Raw genomic sequence first — 21546 nt, 5'->3', positions numbered from 1 at the left:
TGTGAGAAAACTAGACCTCATACACTGCTGGTGGGAAGGCAGAATGGGTGAAGTCACTGAGTCGTGTCCGACTCTTTGTGACCCATGGACGGTAGCCTACCAGGCTCCTCTTTCCATAGGATTTTCCAGGCAAGAGTACTGGAGTGGGTTGCCATTTCCTTCTCCAGGAGACCTTCCCAACCCAGGGATCGAACCCAGGTCTCCCACATTGTAGGCAGACGCTTTACCATCTGAACCACCAGGGAAGGGAAGGCAGGATGGTGCAATGACAATGAAAACAATCTGCGGTTCCCCAAAAAGGTGAACGCAGAGTTACCATCAGTTCAGTTCAGTTCAGTTCAGTTCAGTTCAGTTCAGTTCAGTTCAGCTGTTGTGTCCGACTCTGCGACCCCATGGCCCGCAGTACTCTCCTAGGTATGTATTCAAGAGAAATTAAAAAAATCCACACAAAAACTTGTACGTGAATAGCATAGTATTAATCATAATAGCCAAAACATGGAAACAGCACAATGTGCATCAACTGATGAATAACTAATAACAATGTGGCCTCTCCATACAATGGAAGATTAATCAGTCACAGAAAAGGATGAAGTTCTGATACATGCAACTACATGGATGAACCTTAAAAACATGATAATTTAAGGAAGCCACACACAAAAGGCCATACATTATACCATTTATATGAAATGTTCAACATAGACAAATCCACAGGGACAGAGAGTAAATTTGTGTTCCAAGGAATGGGGAGTGACTGCTAATGGGTACAGGTTTCTTTTTGTATGTGTGTGTGGGGGGAAGGTATATGACAAAAATACTCCAGAATTAGTGGTGATGATTGCATGATTTAGTGTCTATACTAAAAACAACTGAACTGTACACATTAAAAAGGTGAGCTTTATTGTATGTGAATTATAACTAAATAATCTAGACATATTTTTATTGACACACACACTCAGCCTGAGAATTAGCAGTGAGACCCTAATTTATACGTGCCACAAATGATCTCCTTGTCCCTTCAGCAATATCCTTTTCAATAAGCCAGTTACACACACAATAAATACTCCGTCAGGATTACAAGGTCATGTGCTGGCAACAAAGCAGGTTAACGATGGTACACACTCATCTGAATGGGAAGCTGGTTAAGTAGGTTACTGGCAGCAAGGAAAATGAACTGTTTTCAACAGATACCTCAAAACTAAAGAGAAAAAGAGAGCACTGAATGCCAGCCCTTTCCTATTTATAACACTCTTTTCCAACTTTTCAATCCTGCACTTTTATCTTGCGCTATCAATTGTTTACGGATAGTGTAGAGGAGCCTTTTCTCTGGTCTCTCTCTCCATGCTGGCTTCCAAAGCTGATTATTACAATAAACCAAGGGGGAGTCAAATCCGAGCATGGAGAATATATATCTCCAACAGAAATGTTTGTATGGATTAAAGGTAGACCCTTTTTATTGGTCATGGACCTAACTGCCTCCATTTGCACACATAACAAAACCCATTTTTTTCTTTATTTATTACTTTTACTATATAGGATTCTGAGCATGGCATTCAAAGAGCTCTCCAACCTCACATACCTATCTGCTTGTCCCAATTACAACCCTACGGGTCAGCACCCCCAAACCTATCAGGCATTTACTGTCCTGCCTTTGCTCAGGCCCTTATCTTACACTAGGGGTTCCCTCCCCACATCTTGAGAGCTAAGAAATTCCTAGTTATATAAAGGCCCGCTTTTGCCACGTCCCTCACAACCTAATCTTCCTCTTCATTTTCATGATCATTTCACTTCTATTGCAGCTCTCATTCCCTTACAATTTCCTAATTACACTGTCACCCCCCTTCGAGTGGCACACAACACCGACTGCCATGCGTTCACTGGCCCTTTTTGGGGTCTGCAGCATCTAGCACAAAGCTTTCCACACGCTGAGGCACCAAAACGCTAAATTGAGAACAATGAGTAAACTATTTCCTCCTTCTTTCTTGCTATTCTATTCTTATTTTTCTATTTGTACTTTCCGGACTTACACTTTTTTGTTTCTCTATTCAATCAGTTCTTCCCCCATTCTGTTTTTGAGGTTTATTAAAATATGTGGGAGAGGACAAAAAAAATTGATTCTTACTTGAAACTCAGATGAGAAAACCACTTTAAAATAAGTACTCTGGAATGCAACAGGAAATGCTGAAGACCCACATTCCTGTTAACAAGCTGCGGAAGGGATGCTAGGTTTATAAACGGCTTCCTCAAATTCTCAGGTTTTCAAATCTGAAACCCCTTGACTAACTCTCATTTCCAAAAATTTAAACTGAATTTATCACTCCTGATTTAAACTTAGGAACAGATCTTTTTTTTTTTTCCTTCTTTTCAAAATCACATGTTTCTTTTGCACTCACTATTAAATGTCCCAGTTAGAGGCACGCCACTTTATTTCATATCACAGCTTGAGAAACTGAGGCTCAAAGAAACTAACCAAGGCCACAAAAGCATGGTTAATCCCTCCATTGTTTCTATTTTCACCTAGGCTGTATTTATTTCCATATCTCTTAATACAGGTGTGTCTCGCTTAACAGCCTCTTAACTCCACTCTTTTATTTCCGGTCTTCCTGGGTGTCTTGCTGAACAAGGCATGTCAAGGAAGTCATTAAGTATAATAATAGGCACTATCTCTACAGCAAGAAGTGGAGCATAACAAAATGAATTAAGCAAATAGCACAGGCACAGACCAACCTGGGAGGCACAACTTGCCACATGAAAACACGTTATCTAGGTGGCCACTGAGCACTGCCTAGAGACAGCTAGAGAAGGAAAGACTGCACAAATCAAAGCACACTCTGTCACCAAGTCAGAGCAGCTCATCCTACTTCAAGAAGTCATTCCGTGAGTGCTCTTTATGAAGAGCAGGCATCTAACTGAACTGTTAAGAAATAAAACTCTCAGTTGTGCTTAAAACAAGGCACCTTTGTAGTTAGATATACTAACTAATCACTAACAGTGGTGGAGTGAATGGGTAGGGAGAAGAGAGGAGAAAAACATAGATTTGGTTAAGGAACTCAATTTTCTTAAATTATCCTGAAAATACAGAGCCATGTGCTCCAACACAACTTTCTGTGATGAAGGAAATGTTCTTATGTCCAATATAGTAGTCACAAATCACATGCAGCTACTGAGCGCTTGAAGTGTGGCTGGTCCAACTGAGGAAGTAAAGTATTAATCTCATTTCAATTCGGTTACATTTAAGTTGCTACATGAGTACTGCATTGGAAAGTACAGGCATGGAGTGTGCTTAACTGAGAGTCCATGAAAGAGCTGCAGGGGGAAAATGCACCTTCTAGAATCATAGGTGAGACAAGGGTGAGTGAATGGATGGAACTGTGCTTGAGCCTTCCTCTGGAAAGAGTCAAAAAGGTTTCATCAGATTCTTAATGGAGTATGCACCTCAAGAAATGATCGATTTAAAATATTGTTTAAAAAAAAAAAGCAACGATCAATACGCATCTGCAACATTTGTACATTTCATGTGATTAACGTGTATAGTTCATAAGAACCTCAAGATTTTTACCTTTACTTGCCATTACTGTTTGGAGGTTCTCTCCCTTACCCATAAGACTTCATTAATATTACACTTGGACCATGAACTGTGACAGTTCAATCAAGAGACTTATTCACAGGAAACTGCTAATCCTGTGAGGAGAACATTTTGTTCTTCATTTTATTTAATGAAGTCCTCAAAAGGAACAAGCATAAATTCACCTGTAATGAAGACACCTGAAAATGGCACTTGAAGTGCTTGACAGAAAAGAGTGGGGATAGTTTTAAGGCTGCACTTTGGGGGACAAAATTAAAATGCAAAGAAATGGGTAAAAGTCATAAAATAGGAATATTACACTAGGAAGCAGAGCAGGGTATTTCAGGAAGAAGACTGTGTTGTGAAAGAAGTGAATGTGAACGTGCAAGTTAGAAAAATATATTAAGAGCAACAAAACACAAACAACATGATCTGCGATGATCTGCTGTAACTTACGGGAACCCTGGTTCTGACTCGTCTCTTCAAGTTAGGAAAGAAACCTGCTTGCGATCTTTAATTTGAAGCAGAAAGGGGTGAGGGCTGGAGAAACTTCCATGTAAGCTCAGGGAAGAGTCAGTATAGCAACACTCCCCACAAGGCATGAGGCCACAGCAAGGTAGAACTTCTTGGCTGTTAGAGAAATTAAGTAAAAGGGGTGGAATTTCCCAAGAAGATCTATTTCAAGAGAACAGCTGTATATCCGGCATCTAGGACTGAACTAGATTAGAGACTCCCATTCTGCTGGGAAACTGTCACCAGGTCAAAACGAGAAGAAACGTCAGAGCGCTGCAGGGAGCTTTCTGGAAAGATCGCTTCATCACACGTCTCCATCACTGATGCTGCAGTTTGTCCCCACCAAGGTGGGGAGCTGACTTGGCTTACAAAAACCTTCCCGAGCCCAGACTTACTCTGTCATCATGACACATTTCGCTCTGTGCCTGATCAACTCTGCACCTGCTCACTGAATGGAGGTTCTCAACCTCTCTATCCCCTGAGCATCAGCAGAAGTCACGGGAGACTTCCCAAAGGCCAATCCAAGGGCTTCTCCTCAGTGCTCATCTAAAACCCCTAAGGTGCACGCAGCCCTAAAGCGATTGAAGAAAAAAGTGCCCCCTGAGGACTTCGCTGTGTACACTTCTACAAACACACCCTCATGGCTGACCAGTGTCTTCAGCAGAGGCCCACCCAGTGGACAGTGAATTCTAAGATGGAGCAATTTGTCTGAATGTATTACCTGGCATCAAATCTCAAAGGAGTACCCTTCTGAGGGTATTTTTTTTAAACAAGTAAGATAATGGAGGCCCAAATGGGAAAGGGTACTGCAAGTATCACACCTCTAACTAGAGGCATCAGTGGGACCTTGAAGTCTTAGCCAGGACTCAGTCGCCAGTACTGTCTCTGTTAGGTCTAACGGCCTGGCAATGACCTTGAAAATGCTTCCTACTTCATCGTCCATAAAGCTACCCTGCCTTCTCTGCCCCTCACCCCATTAGCTTTCTGCAACCCAAATGGCTCCCTTTTCTAAGAGGCTCTTAGACCATATATATCACCAGGTTGATGCCCTTGCTGTTCAGTCACTAAGTCATGTCAGACTCTGCGACCCAAGGACTGCAGCCTGCCAGGCTTCCCTGTCCTTCCCTCTCTCCCAGAGTTTGCTCACTCATGTCCGTTGTGTCAATGATGCCTTTACCTCTTCCCAAACCATATCTTCCTGGGATACAAAAACCTAGTGATTCCTAAAGTCCACCTCCACCCTTCTGCCCCTTGGGCGCCAGATAAGAATTCCCACCCCTTTTATAATACAGTCATCTGATGTATTCAGATGGCAGTTCAAATTCAACAGATCTAAAAACCAAGTTAATTATTTTCCCCATTTTCAAAATCTCTTCTGTCTTACCCACTTCACCCACACAAGAAACGTGTCCAGTTCACTCCCTACCTACTGCCACTGTCTTTGCTCAAATAACAAATGCTATGACTACAATAACATCAGCCGCCACTGTTCCCTGAGTGTCTACTAGGTCCCTGGCACAGAGCACCTTGAAGTCACCTGCAACCCAGACGCTACCACCCGTGCTTTATGGATCAATAAACCAAGTTCATAAAGATTGGATAATTTCCCCCTGGTATAATTTGAACAGGGCAGGTCAAACATGTGTGACCTTCACTCCCATCAAAAGAAAAGAAAAGTCAAAAAAATATACAAAGCCAAAAAGGACAACAAGAGAACAACTGTAGGTGAGAGACAGCAACAAAACCAGGAAGATGGAAAGTAAATGGTCCAGCAGTGACAATCTGAAGAGCCAGGGAACCTACCTGGGGAGAAACAGCTGTCAAGGAGAAATCGGCCCCGAGGGCACGGGGCACTTCTCAGCACAGACGCAGACAGGCCGGCTGGGTGGAAAGCACAAGGGGAGACCCCATGACACCCCCTCGGCACCCAGGGGCCTCTCCCTACCAGCAGACCTACTTCCTAATTAACTGTTTGCAGCAGGAGTTGGGGATGGAACTCTCCAGATGATGAGGGAGGGGAGAGCAAGCGACAGTGCGTGCAGGGAACTGGGCAGGGCAGGTTATATGACATTTCAGAGGGCATCACAGAGGTGCTGGCAGGACGCGTCACAACCGGTGCTCAAAAGGGAGCTCATTAGTTCATGGTAGATCACACCACATTCCTTTCTATGACATCCCATCTTTGGAAGGCGGGGTTCCCTGGGGCTAGTATGATAAAAATCAGGTGCTGCACAAATATTAACGCGAAACAGGGCATGAGTGTAGCAGCTGTTTGTTCCCAAACGTTCTGCAATGTTACTGAAGAGTACTGGAGCTCATTCTAGAAATGCTTTGTATTCACCAATGCGTGGCCTTCCAGCAGCTCTTCTGTTCTGACTCCAATGAAACCACAGATGTATGTTCAGGTGCGTCCACCTAGTCCCTGCTCTGATTACACACCCCAGAGCAAGACTGCGCCCACGAGAGCAGTCGCCTAGCCACATGACACACTCCAGGGAGTTCTGATATTTGCGAACCTGTTAAAGCAGTCAACCCCTCCATTATCTGTGATATGCTTCTACAGAGCAAGTGCCAGGAAGAGAAATCTGTAAGGCGCTTTTTCAGACTTCTCCAACACTGACAAATACAGCCCCTCTCACAAGAGCGAACCTTCTGGAAACGACCTTAGCCTCTGTTCCCCCAAAACCTAGCCCAGTTCACAAGAACCTGGGATGAAAACGGTTCAGCCCACACTGACCCAGCAGTCAGTTCACTGGCTGCCGTGATCTGCTCTCCTTCACTCCTGGATAATGAATGTGGCCATGGGATGAATGTAGCAAGCTGTTCCATACTGTTTCTTCATCCCCCTCTAACAATAGCAGACATTGGGAAGGCATCAGGCCATGGACACAAGTGGGGCCTGTGTTCTGAGCCCCTGCACTGAAACGAGCAGGTTGAGGGCAGCCGGTTTGGTGAACCTCCACGGCCTGCCTCGCTCCGTTCTGTATTTCTTCCCAGACACGGGGCTGGCTCTCCCTAGCCCACGCTGATCTAGCTGCGACCTCACCTACATTCGCTCACCGCTCGTCATCCTCTCTCTGTCTGTGATAAGCACCAGCATGCCCTACTCTGCACCCGGCATGGTCAAAAATTAACAGAAGGTAATGGAGGAACCCAGGATGAGCAAACACCCGGAGCGCACCTTCACAACACGTGCAATGCCAAGAATCACACTGGGGAAGTTCTCTCCAGAGCAGAGGCACCCCCAGACTCCCTGGCAAGCTCCAGCCTTCCCTCCCCAACCCAGGGCAACCAGGCCCCCCTCACCTACACACCTGGGTCCCCCAGCTCTCCTCCCTCGGGAACCTTGACCTTTCATCTGCATCACAGCTCTCCAAACGCCCTGAGGCCTTCTGTGAGTTCACCACCCCCCTCAAAAAAAAATTCTTAATACATGTTCTGTTGATGATTACTCAGTCACAGGCTCTATTTTCTTTTCCTTGGTTTTGATTAACAAATTTATTACCGAGCTACCTTTCAAGTGAGACCTGTTTCTCACACACACAGACACACACACATTTTTCCATTTGGCTTATTTCCTTCTGTTGCTTCACCAGCTTGCCTGAGGCAGAACTCCAGGCAACCCTCCTTTTACTGGGCTTCACAGTTATTAGGGGCTTTTTACAAACTGAAGGTTTCTGGCAAACTCTGCATGAAGCAAGTTTATGAGTGCCATTTTCCAACAGTATTTGCTCACTGCTTGTCTCTGCGTCACGTTTTCATAATTCTTGCGTTATTTTAAACTTGTTCATTATTATTATATTTGTTACCATGATCTGTGATCAGTGATATCAGCAGTGCAAAAAGATTACAACTCACTGAAGGTTCAGACAATGGCCAACAGTTTTCAGCCACGAAGTATTTTTTAATTAAAGTGTGTATGTCTTTTTTTAGGCATAACACACAGGTATGGTATAAACATCTTGTAACTTTCATAAACAGTGGTAAACCAAAACCTTTGGTCTGAAACCAAATCCAAAATATCTCCGAGGTATATCTGTACTTGGAAGCCAATAATTTGATGTCTTTACTTGGTGTCATAAATCCACACAGGCATTACAAAATACAACCAGCTCAATTTTACAAAGAAAGAAATGTGGTGACCTAACTTGGCCAGAGCAGCAAACCAGTGCACATGGAGCAAGACTCCCCAGAGCAGGAGGTGCTCCTCCTGCACCAGTTTCTCTTGATACTCCCCAGGATAAAACCCCTCCAGTAGTAACAGAGCACACATCCCTTTGGTAGACTGAACTTGATAGCAATCATTTTTAGGTGTATAATTCAGCATCCCCTCTTCCCCACAGCAGACAGCTCCTGATACAAGGCAGAGAAATCTATTCATTGGCAATGAACACACTCAGTGTCCATCAGCACAAGGCAAAAAGCAAAGCTCCTCACAAAAGATGCCATGTTGCCCGAATGAATAACACTCTCACAGCAATTCCTAAATAGAGCCAATCTTTTTTTTTTTTTTTCCTGGCCGCGCTGCAGAGCTTTCAGGATCTCAGTTTCCCCACCCAGCAACTGAACCCAGGCCACGGCAGTGAAGGCCCCAAGTCCTAATCACTACACCACCAGGGAACTTCCAGGGCCAAGCCTTTGGGACTCCTCTCACTCACAAAGTTCACCTAGGAGTTGCATCTGCCACCAGAATGAAGCAGTACATGGACTGAAGGGGCTAGTTTTAGGCATGATGAAAACATGCTGGAAAAAGTCAGAAAAAAAATGCAAAAATCAATTAAAATTTTTCATTGCTTATTTCTTGAATTCATTGATATAATCCATGCAGAACTATTGTCCACTGAAGCTAATTTAAGGAAGAATTTTATGCTCAATAAGAATGGCTTCTCAATTTGTTTCTTGTAAATATTCACAAGTGTTCAATTTACAAAGCTATCAAAACCACATCAACCAGAGCTTGGGATTAACATATACACACTGCTATATATAAAACAGATCATCAAGGTCCAACTGAGTAGCACAGAGGATTCTACTCAATATTCTGTAATAACTTATATGGGAAATGAATGTGAAAAAGAATTAATGTGTATATATGTATAACTGAGTCCCTATGCTACACACTGGAAACTAACACAACATTGTAAACCAACTATGTGGTAGCTGCTCAGTCGTGTCTGACTCTTTGCGACCCCGTGGACGGCTGCCAGGCTCCTCTGTCCATGGAATTCTCCAGCCAAGAATACCAGAGTGAGTTGCCATGACCTCCTCCAATAAAATTGAAAACAAAAAGAAAAATGCATCAACCTTTCCCCATTTCACCTAAGTCCACACACAGTAAATACCATGAAACAGGTACCTATGAGCTGGTTTGCAAATGTTTTGTTTAACAACACCTGGCCCACGACCTTAAGTAGGCTGGGTAATGAACTTTGTGGGAGGACAAAGTTAGATCCCCATCTCATGACTGTGATCAGACTGTATGATTCGGGGAGGGGGGGACTCCCCACTGCCCTTGGTATCACTAGCACCTTTTTGTCAGCAACCGAAAACTACTCAGAAAATGTTTGCTGACAATTCGAATAATACTGAAACCAAATTTCCTAAGTCAGGTTCAAAGGCCCTGAATGCCCCTCAAGTTCTTTTCAACACTTTTGCCAACGAAACAGAAACGGGGAGCGGGGGGGAGAGTTTTGTTATCAGAAAATTTTTGGTCACTCTTATTCTTTCAAATGAATGAATATATCTCTTAGTCAAGGGAAATCTCTTCAAGTTCCCAAGTCCAGGAGGTTCCTAAACAAGAACCAACAGCACTGACTGTGAGCTCTGGAGTTACATGGACTGATGTCAGGCGGGATTTCTCAACCCCAGCACAAGCAACATTCTGGGCTGGGCAACTCTCTGTCAGGAGCTGTCCTGTGCATTGGAGGACGCTGAGCAGCACTCCTGGTCTTGACTCAATAGAGGCCTGCAGCACTCTCTCACATGTGTGAACCAAAAAGGCTGCAGAGGTTGTCAAATGCCAACCCCTACTAGCACTCTAAATTCACAGGGGCCTACTCGGAATCCTGGCTCTTATCTTCAGTCCTCCAGAGAACCACAGTCTAGCTGGAAGAAGTGACGGAGGAAGAAAGAAATGGCAAGAGGAGAGCTTGGACAACAGCGAACAGCACTGAAGTATTTCCTTAGTCTCCAAGAACTCGGCCAGGAGTCAAGGCCAACAGTATTCTACTTAGTTTTCCTCGGTCTATTCTAACCTTACAAATGACAAACCCAAAATCTCTCCAACTCACAAAACTCTCCAAAGTAAATAAGTCAGCAAGCCAGAAGCTTTTTAGTATAAACTAGAGGAATTTACTATTAATACAATATCCACACACAAAAAAACTGAAGACACCAGACGGCCACACCAGATACAGAGTTTGAGACAAGTAGTGAAGGTAACTTCAACTCAAGGTTCTAAAACAGAAACGAAAAACAGTCTCCTTAAAGGTCCGTGGCATAAGAGTACTGAGCTTCCTTCATGTCTTGAGTTTTGTTCCACCGAAAAGTTTCTGAGTTTACAGGCAATTTAGGGATTTTCCACTACAATTATGATGGCAGAGAAAGACAAGCACGAAAAATAATTTTTCATTAATTTTTTAAAAAGCAACCAAAATCTATTTTTATCAGGCCACTGAAATCCTACATAAAGAGCGTGTTCACGTGACGATTTGGAAACTACCCGAAGTCATTCCTCAAAAGAACCCTGGTCACGAGATGTATCATCACTTGAAAAAAAAAAAAAACCACCCAAAACCCAACTGATACTCTTCGACTTAAATTAATTAAATTGGCACTTAAAATTTTCACCTTGTCTCTTTAAAAAACGAAGTTGGAAGAACGAGAACACCATTCGGAAACCTTGGCCAGAGTCTGCATCCGATAACGGCCCAAACCGCCTCCAGCCCCTAGGATTAGTTTTCTATTTCCCCCCTCGTCTCGAGTGGTACTAACACCTCAGCAAACGTTCACCCGGGAAGCAGGTCAGAAGTCGCCAGTATCAAATCGTGCGCGCCTCTGCTTTCCCTCTGTGAGTCACGTCAGAGTGGGTTGCTTTGGGGTGCCGGGGTGGATTTCTCCGTGTATGCGTGTTTCCCTGCGGGTAGCATATGCCCTCTCTCCCCCCTAGGGGTTTGTGTGGCTGTGTCCCTCTCCCAGATCCCAGCTGCTAATGGATCTCTTTCCCCGTGTGCGTCTCCAGGACTTCTAGGTGTCTGTCTTGGGGCGTGTATCTCTCTCCCCGGGTGTGTAGGTGTGGGACCCCGTCTTTCCACCTGCGTCAGACACAGGAGGAGGCAAGGGGCTACAAGTCATCCCTTCTCCCGGGGTGGGGAGCGGAAAAGTGACCCGCAATGGCCGCGCGCGCCCCCCGCCCCAGTGCCCGAAGCCCAGGCCGCACTCGCCGTCGGCGGGCTCCGCTCAGACCCTGACGCCCGCGCAGCTGGCCCCAACCCCCGGCCGGCCCCGAGGGGAGTCGGCGCCCCGCTCACCTCACGGCCACACGGAAGAAGTTCGGGAGCTCCGGGCCGGTCCCTCCGAGGGCAGGGGGAAAAAAGTGAAGAGGGTCGAGGAGCCAGCGGGCAGGAGACGTCGGCGGCACGGCGAGGGTCAGTCTGCAGCTGCACCCGTCCTGCACGGAGGGAACAACATGGCGACGGGCCGGGGCGGGGCCCGGGGAAAGCGGGCGGGACCTAGTCGGCGGGGCGGGGCCCGGGGTGGCCGGAGCCCTGGGAAGGTGGGGAGGGGCCTGGCCGGCAGGAGCCCTGGGAAGTCGGGGCGGGGCCTGATTGGGGGGCCCGGGGCCCGGGGCCTCGAGGTCGCCTCCGCCCTTCCCTCACCCACTCCTTGCCAATCCCCTCTAGCTGAATCACAGGTTTTCTTCGGGTGCGCTATTTCTCTAGACCTCCGGTTGCGTTCCCGGGAAAAGAGAGCACGGATACTAGTTACCTTTAAAAGCTGACGTAAAGTGGGAATAAGCAGACCGCAAAAGCACTGTCACACGATGCTGTGACTACGCGGTGAAATGAATATGCAAATAAACAAGTGAATAGATTGAAAAATGAAAACATCTGTGATATTGTGAAATAACAGGATTTTTTGATTAATTTTTTTAATTTCCTTGCTCTTGTTAAAATTTTTACTGCCTCTCGCCTCTAAATATAAAGCAGTAGTAGGAAAAGACATAAAGAAGCAGTGAGAAAAGGCGGTATTGAAACTCTTAATTCCTCACTTGAAATACGGAGTTAAGTGCAGGTCGATACTGTAGACCAGAGAGGGATTTTTAGTCCCTCTATAAATATATTTTGTAGGGCAGATTTAGTTTGTTTATTTTCCAAGAAAAGATCTCACCTTTATTGTTTCCTGGGCCCACAATCATTAACCTCTGGCTCTTTCAGTTAAGTTCAGTTCAATCGCTCAGTCGTGTCCGACTCTTTGCGACCCCATGAATAGCAGCACGCCAGGCCTCCCTGCCCATCACCAACTGGAGTTTACTCAAACTCACGTCCATTGAGTCGGTGATGCCATCCAGCCATCTCATCCTCTGTAATCCCCTTCTCCTTCTGCCCCCAATCCCTCCCAGCATCAGAGTCTTTTCCAATGAGTCAACTCTTTGCATGAGGTGGCCAAAGTTTTGGAGTTTCAGCTTCAGCCTCAGTCCTTCCAAAGAACACCCAGGGCTGATCTCCTTTAAAATGGACTGGTTGGATCTCCCTGCAGTCCAAGGGACTCTCAAGAGTCTTCTCCAACACCACAGTTCAAAAGCATCAATTCTTCGGCACTCAGCTTTCTTCACAGTCCAACTCTCACATCTTTCCATCCACTGGAAAAACCAGAGCCTTGACTAGACGGACCTTTGTTGACAAAGTAATGTCTCTGCTTTTGAATATGCTATCTAGGTTGGTCATAACTTTTCTTCCAAGGAGTAAGCACCTTTTAATTTCATGGCTGCAATCATCATCTGCAGTGATTTTGGAGCCCCCCAAAATAAAGTCTGACACTGTTTCCACTGTTTCCCCATCTATTTCCCATGAAGTGATGGGACCAGATGCTATGATCTTCATTTTCTGAATGTTGAGCTTTAAGCCAACTTTTTCACTCTCCTCTTTCACTTTTATCAAGAGGCTCTTTTGTTCCTCTTCACTTTCTGGCTCTTTAGGAAGTCAATTTTGGGTAAGGAATCTAATGTAATTATTCAGTACTAGAATAGTTCCATTTGAGAGAGTTTGTCACAAGCATAAAAGGCAATTTTAGAATCCTTGTGAAAGTGAGGCATGTGACTGAATTCTAGTTTAAGCTTAAATGAATTTTTCTTTCATAGAAAACAATCATATCCATGCAGGGTATTTCCCCAAGCAAATATAAGTAAAGGTTTATAAAATGCAAATCTACTGATAATAGGGAGGATGAAGAGATTCATTAGCTTATTTTAAAACACATAATTAAAACTACACAACAAAACATGTAAGAACTTTAATCTTTCAAAAATACACCAAAATAGATAGTGTTAGATACAGTGGACTAAACTGCAACAAGGAAGCCATGGGTCACTAAGGAAATGCTATCTGAAAAATTCTAGATCTATGTCATAATCATAGACAAGGAGTGATGCAGTAAGGGTTTATCGTCATACTCGCTAATACCAACCAGCTATTAACAGGTGCACTTATGAAATTATTGTATCTTGACTTAAAGAAAGCCTTGAGAAATCTAAGAATTTTCAAGAAAGGGTCCTAAGAAGGTCCTACAAGTGATTTATAGGCTGTTTCAAAATGTGAGTGAGCCATATAAACATATCTAGTTGTAGCCACAGTCAGCAGCTGAAGAAAGAACATGGTGGTGGTGCTTTAGTCGCTCAGTCGTGTCCGACTCTTGCAACCGCATGGACTGTAGCCCACCAGGCTCCTCTGTTCATGGGATTCCCTAAGCAAGAGTATTGGAGTGGCTTGCCATTTCCTTCTCCAGAGGATCTTCCTGACCCAGGAATCAAACCCAGGTCTCCTGCATTGCAGACAGATTCTTTACTGACTAAGCTATGAGGGAAGCCCCAAAGAAAGCATATGAAAAGGTACTTTTACTGAAATAACTCTTACTTGGTCGCTAGCCAACTGACACTTAAGAATACTTGTATATTCTGGCCTCTTCCACCATCCACTTCTTTACCTAATTGATATGACAATGCGAGAGTAGGCTGAGTGGAAAGATTCTTCCCTGAAGGGCAAGTTTGGGGATTTTTCCTATGGATGTGTATAGTTGGCAAGCTGACACAAGTTAGATAAATATGGTCTCTATTGCTCTTGCTTCATGAACTTGTTTATTAATGCAAAACATTGAAGAACTGACCTAGTTTGGCTCCCTTCATCTAATTAGGGTTTTTGCCTTTATATTCTGTAAACATCTAGTGCATCACTCAAGACGGAAAAAGAGGTCAAGATTGCTGGGCGTTAATCATGCCTTTCCTTAAGTAACACCTACTTATTACTATGAGTGTTGGGAGTTAATACTCCATTTAAAGCTGGAGTCTGAAAGAGATTGCCTCTGGTATCTCTGATGAAAAGCTGCTGCTGCTGCTAAGTCGCTTCAGTCGTGTCCAACTCTGTGGGACCCCATAGACGGCAGCCCACCAGGCTCCACTGTCCCTGGGATTCTCCAGGCAAGAACACTGGAGTGGGTTGCCATTGCCTTCTCCGGATGAAAAGCTACAAGTAAGTAAATATTATAATATTTATTATAATCAATAAATATTATATTTATTATAATCAATAAGAAATATCAACCATAATTAAATTGATTGTGGACTTCCCTGGAGGTCCACTGGTTAAGACCCTGTGCTGCCACTGCAAGGGGTGTGTGGGTGGATCCCTGGTCAGGGAATGAAGATCCCACAAACCTCAAGGCAGAGCAAAAAAAATTAAATTGATTATACTTTTCACAGATAAGGAAAAACACAGAACTCAATGGTAGGCAATTTGACCATTAAAAGACAAATCTGAATAATCAGACCCTGGTGGCTCAGTGGTAAAGAATCTGCCTGCCAATGCAGGAGATGCAGGAGATAAGGGTTCCATCCCTGGCTGGGGAAGATCCCTTGGAGAAAGAAATGACATCCCACTTCAGGATTCTTGCCTGGGAAATCCCATGGACAGAGGAGCCTGGCGGGCTACAGTCCATGGGGTCACAAAAGCGTTGGACACAACTTAGTGACTCAACAAGAAAAATAATCAGAAATGTGGCCCCTCAAACAAGACACTGGAGGAATTCAGGGGTGTCCCCAGACACTCTCCCACATTTTTGCTTCTATCCTCCAGCTGTGTTTATATTGTATCATATGACCTTACCTTGCTGAATGAAATAGATTCAGTCTGTTTCCTAAGAGAGCTCAGAAAAGTAGAGGAGATATTCAGTAAGTAAGTACATGGATGTACAGTTATAAGTTGGATGAAGGGCCTTGAAGGAAATAAACGAGGTGCAGCTAGTGGGAATACAGGGTGATGGGACCAGAGAAGGTGTGAGTAAGGAGGTGATTCATACTGAGCCCCAAAGATGCCAGTGGGCAGGGCTGATGCAAGTTGAGGGGACGGCAGTTCACTAAGAACCTAGCACATTGCTGCAGCCAATAAAATTATAAATAAAGATGCAAACTATTACAAAATCTTCAGAATTGGTAGAAAAGCTGAAATTGTATTTGTTTCTCTAGTCATAACTAGATCTAATGTGCTATCTTAAAAATAACAAGTAGGTGTTGAATAGGGCTGCTCTTTCTTTACCACACTGTAAACAAAGCATAACCCAGGTAATTACAGAAGGCAGAATAAAACAGGCATTAACCTTCAGGAATGAGGTGGGGAATTTGATCCCTTTGCTGATTTCCTGATGAATGTGAGTCATAAACTGAACTTCACCTTTAAGGGCAGCAGAAGGAAAATCCCAGGCATACCATGGTATGTAAAAATATGTTTGTGTGTGTTTGTGTGGGTCTTTGTACATATGAGTGTTTATTTAAAAAAAGAATGGAAAGGAAGTAGGAAAATCAAAACAGTTGAATTGTTACAGGAGTAGAATTTTGGGTAATTTTTACTGAAATTTTGAATCCCACATTATAATATGCTTTTGAGCAATAGGTAGAAATAGGTGAAAATAGGTTGCAAAGAGTCAGACATGGCTGAGTGACTGAACAACAACAACAATAGGTGGAAATTTTTTACTGAAGCAATATTAGGCAACCTTTAGAAATCTTTGCTTTAGGCTACACTGGTAAGAGCCAGACAAAAATCCAGTTATCTTAGCAACTCATTCCTTCAGATAGAAGTCCTTCCAAATCCACAGACACATCTAAAACTTTGAGCTGCTCCTAGAATTCAGGACAATAACACGAAAGTGTGGTCCTCCTACGTCCCCACTGCCGTACGTCTGAACACCCGCTGCACATCAGCAGCTTTCTTGACCTTTTTGGTACAAGAGCTGAGACCACTATCATGCTCACATAAGCAATTTCTTTCCTCTCATGTCACTGTCATCCACATAGGCATACACTCTCATGTCATCCACATGAACCCAAGCTGGTTCAGGCAGCTGGCCATAGCTGTAGTTAGACTCAGCCTAAACTCAATCCCTGACTGGATTAAAGTGATAAATCCCTCAGCCTATCTGCCTATTGGAGGACAGAGGGAACTCTCAGTGGTGGAAGATATTAACTAGAGCATTTATTTTTCATTTATGCATAATGCCCAGCACACAACAAAAAAATAGTAGCCATGCCAAGAAGCAGCAAAGAGTGACTCATAATCGAGAGAAACCAAAACAGGGGCTCCCATAGTAGTCCAGTGGTTAAGAGACTGCCCTGCAGTGCAGGGGACACTGGTTCAATCCCTGGTCCAGGAAGATCACACATGGCATGGAGCAACTAAGCTCACACGCCACAACTACTGAAACTGGTGAGCCCTAGAGCCTGTGCTCCGCAACATGGGGAGCCACCGCAATGAGAAGCCCTCGCACCGCTACTAGAGAATAGCCTCTGCTCACCACAACTGGAGAAAGCCCAAGTGCAGTAACGAAGACCCAGCACAGCGAAAAATAACTAAATAAATAAAGTTAAAACAGCAGCAACAACAGTAGAATTGAATATATCATGACAATTTAAATGTTTCTCAGGAATGTATGCTCAGGGAAGCCTGGCATGCTGCAGTCCATGGGGTCACAGAGTCAGACACGACTGAGCAACTGAACTGAACTGAACAGGAATGCAAGGGTGGTTTAACATTAACAGTGTAAAAGGAGAAAACATACAATCAATTCAATAGATGAAGAAAATAATACATTCAATTAACAGCCATTTGTGATAATCTCAGCAAACCAGGAATAAAAGGCAAGTTTCTTAACCTCATGAAGAATATTTATTGAAAACCTATACTGACTATCATTCATTCTTAATAGTTAAAATCTGTACGTATGTGCTTTAAAGCAGGAAAAAGGTAAGTATGTCTCTTTAATATTGCACTGGGGGTCCTAGCCCACAGTAGTAAAAGAAAGAACAAGTATGACGACTGCAAAGGGAGAAAAAAAAAAAAACAGTATTAAACACAGATGATATGCTGACAAAATCCAAAGGAGACTATAGAAAATTTACCAAAGAGTTTAACAAGTTGTCTTACTGTAGACTGAAAGTTTGTATCCCCTCAAAATGCATATGTTGAAATCCTAGCTGCCAATGTGATACTATGGCCAATCACATACTCTCTTTGAAGGTCTGAGTCTTGGGCAAGCAACACAGAGATGCTGGAACAGTTCAGAGTTCATTCTGGAATGGAAGTCGTGGCCCCTGGTATCCAGTAATCACAGATAATGCCAGTGGTGATGATACCAGTGGCAGGATCTAGTACCTCACAAAGACAGCACCTTAATTAAGTCATTCACGATCTGGATTCCTGTTTTCCTTGTGCATGTGTGCGCAACCCTATGGACTGTTACCCACCAGGCTCCTCTGTCCATGGGATTCTCCAGACAAGAGTACTGGAGTGGCTTGCCAATTTCTTCCTCCAGGGGATCTTCCTGACCTAGGGATCTAACCTGCGTCTCCCATGTCTCCTGCATTGGCAGGAGGATTCTTTATCACTGCGCCATCTGGGAAGGCCCCAGTGTCCAAACTCCATGCTCCATCCTTGCCTCTAAGAGCTACTCAGTATCTCCCCAAGAAATTCCTTTTCTAAGTTGATATCTTTATTTGCAACTAGGAACTCTGAATGGTACAGAGTTAGAATGTATCTTATAGATTATCTTGTGCCAGCTTACTATGATTCATCATATAAATGCAGCTAAATGGAATTATACCTTTCTTGATATTTTTGGATTGGCCTCGCTTAGGCTTAGCCACGGCAGTGGTAGAAAAAGATGACCCCTCCCCAAATCTCCGTGGTTTACAAAAATGAAGATGTATTCCTCACCTTCACGTCCATTATGGGTCAGCTGGGGCTCCACCCCATGTCATCCTGCTGGACCCAAACTGATGAACCTGAGCTAGCAGAGCAGCCTCTGTCTGATATATTGCAGGTCTCAGTGGTTGAAAGAAAAAAGACCAAACTAATATCCCTGCTAGCTCTTAGAGCTCCCACCCAGAAGTGACATTCATCGTTTCCACCCATGAGCATCACCCACTGGGATGCGCATTCCTTCTAAAGGGAGGGGCACTGCACGTCACGTGACAAATCTGATCTGAGTGGTGTGGTGTTCTACAACTGGCTCACTGGGAGGGTCACCAAATATTTGAACAGTAACACAATCTAACAGAACTCTTACCACTCAGGGCTTTGTTTTATTAATTTGATAAGTTTTACAGTGCATAATAGCAATGAAATAAATTTATTTTGAAGAAGCTCTTTTTCTGGAGGTTGGCTTTGAAACCTAAACAATAGTAACATTTGATCTAGTTTATTAAAGTTGGATCTGGGCTTCCAAAGTGAGAGGTGGAATATGAAGAATACAAACACATAGGAACTCATACTGAAATTCCACTCTAAGTGAAAATCTATTTTACAAAGTCTCATTAAGCAGAGTTAGCCTCAGGGCTTTGAGAGAGATAAATACAACTAAGATGTGCACAGGGAACTTGATGGACAATTCAGGGGGAAAAAACATGTCCACAAATATAAGGCAATGATAAAAAATAGAGATAGGATAGAGAACAATTCATAGGTTAGCTAAGTGTGAAATCCTCCAGCCTAGAGATAAGATAAAATTATATGAGGAAGGCACTACTTTACAACAAACCATACAATTCAAATGCACAATAATTTTACACCACAGGGTATGTGTGTTTTAGATAGAGACATGGAGAGGACAGAAGATTGATCTAATATGTTGCTAAGAATTCCTAACTAGTCCTTACAATGGTTATAATGATGACATTTGATTAAACTGATCTTTGCCAACTAAATTAAGAAACTAGGGGAAATATCCAAATTTCCTTTTTCTTAAAGAAAACAAAATTTATGACCTCTATCTTATAGATAAAAGGGAGTTTTTGCTTTCAAAATGTCAAATTTGACATGTGGTTAACCAAAAATAATTGCTGACACAAAAGTTTGAAGAAGTGTAATTGTGACAGATGTAAATATTAAATTATTTATGTAAATTCAGTTAGAGCTGCACTTTAAATAAAGGTCAGTAGAGTTCTTTTGGTTAGTAAAAGATGGCTTACCTCTTGAGTTTTCAAAAAACCACTCATGTGAAAGAAGCCAGACACAACAGACCACATATTGCATGATTCCATTTATAGGAAATGCCCAGGACAGGTAGGTCCATAGAGATGGAAGATAGATGAATAGTTGCCAGGGGCTGGGGGGACGGGGGAATGAGGAGAGACTGCTAATGGGTATGGGGTTTCTTTTTAGGGATGAAAATGTTCTGACATTGGGTAATGGTGATGTGTATACAACTTTGTGAATATACTAAAAACCACTGAATTGGAACAAAAAACAAATGCACAAAAGCTTAAAAAAGCTCTTAAGTTGCAAATAGGGTATATAAAAGACCCACTTTTAGAAGTACTGATCTATAGTCAAGTACAGTCTGTAATGCATAAATAATTAGGTCAAAACAACAAGAAAATCACCAAGCAGCTCTTTTAATTCTATTCCTTATCAAATATTTGTAGGGTCTTCTGGCAAGTAATACAGTGAACAAGTAGAATTTTATTTTTGATTTCCTTTTCCTTATTTATTTCTGGTGACAATGCTATTGACCATGAAAATGGAAAATGCAAAAGAAAGGGAAAGTTATAAGACAACTGGACAACTGTCTGTACGCTAGTTTGAGCATGTGGCATAATACTTGAAGGTGTATCTGATTCCCACTCAAAGACAATACATGAGGAAGAAAAGCTCGAAAATATTATGGAAAAAATGTATGTTCTCCCTTTTCCAGTTCTCCATTCTCTCCACTCTGAAACTGTTTTGCCTGTTTTAAATTACAATCACTCCTTCTAAACTTGCTTTTAATCCTTCATATAAATGTATGTATGTATCGATAGGTCACATTCCTGGCTCTTCTGGTTTTCTTAAGTACAGAACTTCCACAAATATTTATTGAAGCTTTTCTATGGGCCAGGAACTGTCCTAGGGGCTGTGAACCAAAAAGGCAAACATCCCTGACCCTATGGAGTTCACAATTTCATTGGGGGAGGGAGGAAGCAGACAATAAACTATATAAGCAAGGCATTGAATTTAAGTAGCAAATAAGTTCCATGGGAAAAAAAAAAACAAAAACAAAAACAAGAAACAAAAAACAGGGTGCTAGGAAATGTAATAAACAGCCAGAAAAGCTTCACTGCCCAAGATGACATTTGAGGTACGGCTTGAGAAAGGTAAGTTAAGTTGTTAGGAATCTGGGACAAGAACATTCCAGGCAGAAGCAACAGCCCATGCAAAGGTCCCGGGGCAGGCAAGTGCCTGGCACAGTCAAGGACTAGCAGGAGGCCAGCGTGACTGAGCGCAGGACATACTGAGGAGGGAAGTGGCAGTGAGTTGAGAAAGGCAGGAGAAAGTTGAGGAAAAGTAGCAGAGGGGCCAGACAGGTAAAGCTTTAAAGAAAGACCACTGTAAGAACTTCGCTTTTCTCATAGAGACAGAAACTAACAAAGAGTTTTGAATAGAGGGGTGACATGATTTGATGTGCATATTTCCGAGAATCCCTCTGGCTGTTGTGTTGGAAATACACCCAAGGGACAAGAGTGGAAGTCAGGCAACCACTTAGCAAGGTGTTATGGTCACCCAGGTGGGGGATGATGCTGGCTGAGATACAGGATGGTGGCAGAGACCATGATGCAGTCAGATTCTGGGTACTTTTACCAGCTTTACTGAAGTACAATTTACATACAATAAAAGTCACTATTTTAAGCACACAGTTGAATGACCGTTAGACTTTGTATAGCCATCACAATC

The 21546-nt window shown here is 43.3% G+C and overlaps 1 protein-coding gene across 4 annotated transcripts in view; it reads right to left on the bottom strand.

The window, feature by feature from the left end:
* The window catches only part of RAB9A (RAB9A, member RAS oncogene family), a 58303-nt gene that overhangs the window by 8932 nt on the left and 27825 nt on the right, over positions 1 to 21546 (bottom strand). For 2 of the 4 annotated variants that reach the window (XM_070289781.1, XM_070289784.1), the window contains one exon: positions 11605 to 11744. The exons of 1 other annotated variant lie outside the window; for it this stretch is intronic. The gene's annotated coding sequence lies outside the window, so the exon portion shown is untranslated. Of the gene's footprint in view, positions 1 to 11604; positions 11745 to 12463; positions 12681 to 21546 lie in introns of those variants that run through there. One more of the 4 variants, XM_070289782.1, reaches the window with a different exon arrangement.

The sequence above is a fragment of the Ovis canadensis genome, chromosome X (assembly GCF_042477335.2).
Source record: "Ovis canadensis isolate MfBH-ARS-UI-01 breed Bighorn chromosome X, ARS-UI_OviCan_v2, whole genome shotgun sequence".
Lineage (NCBI taxonomy): Eukaryota > Metazoa > Chordata > Mammalia > Artiodactyla > Bovidae > Ovis > Ovis canadensis.
Note: the sequence above shows the minus strand (reverse complement) of the source record. Positions and strands in the feature narration are given on the sequence as shown.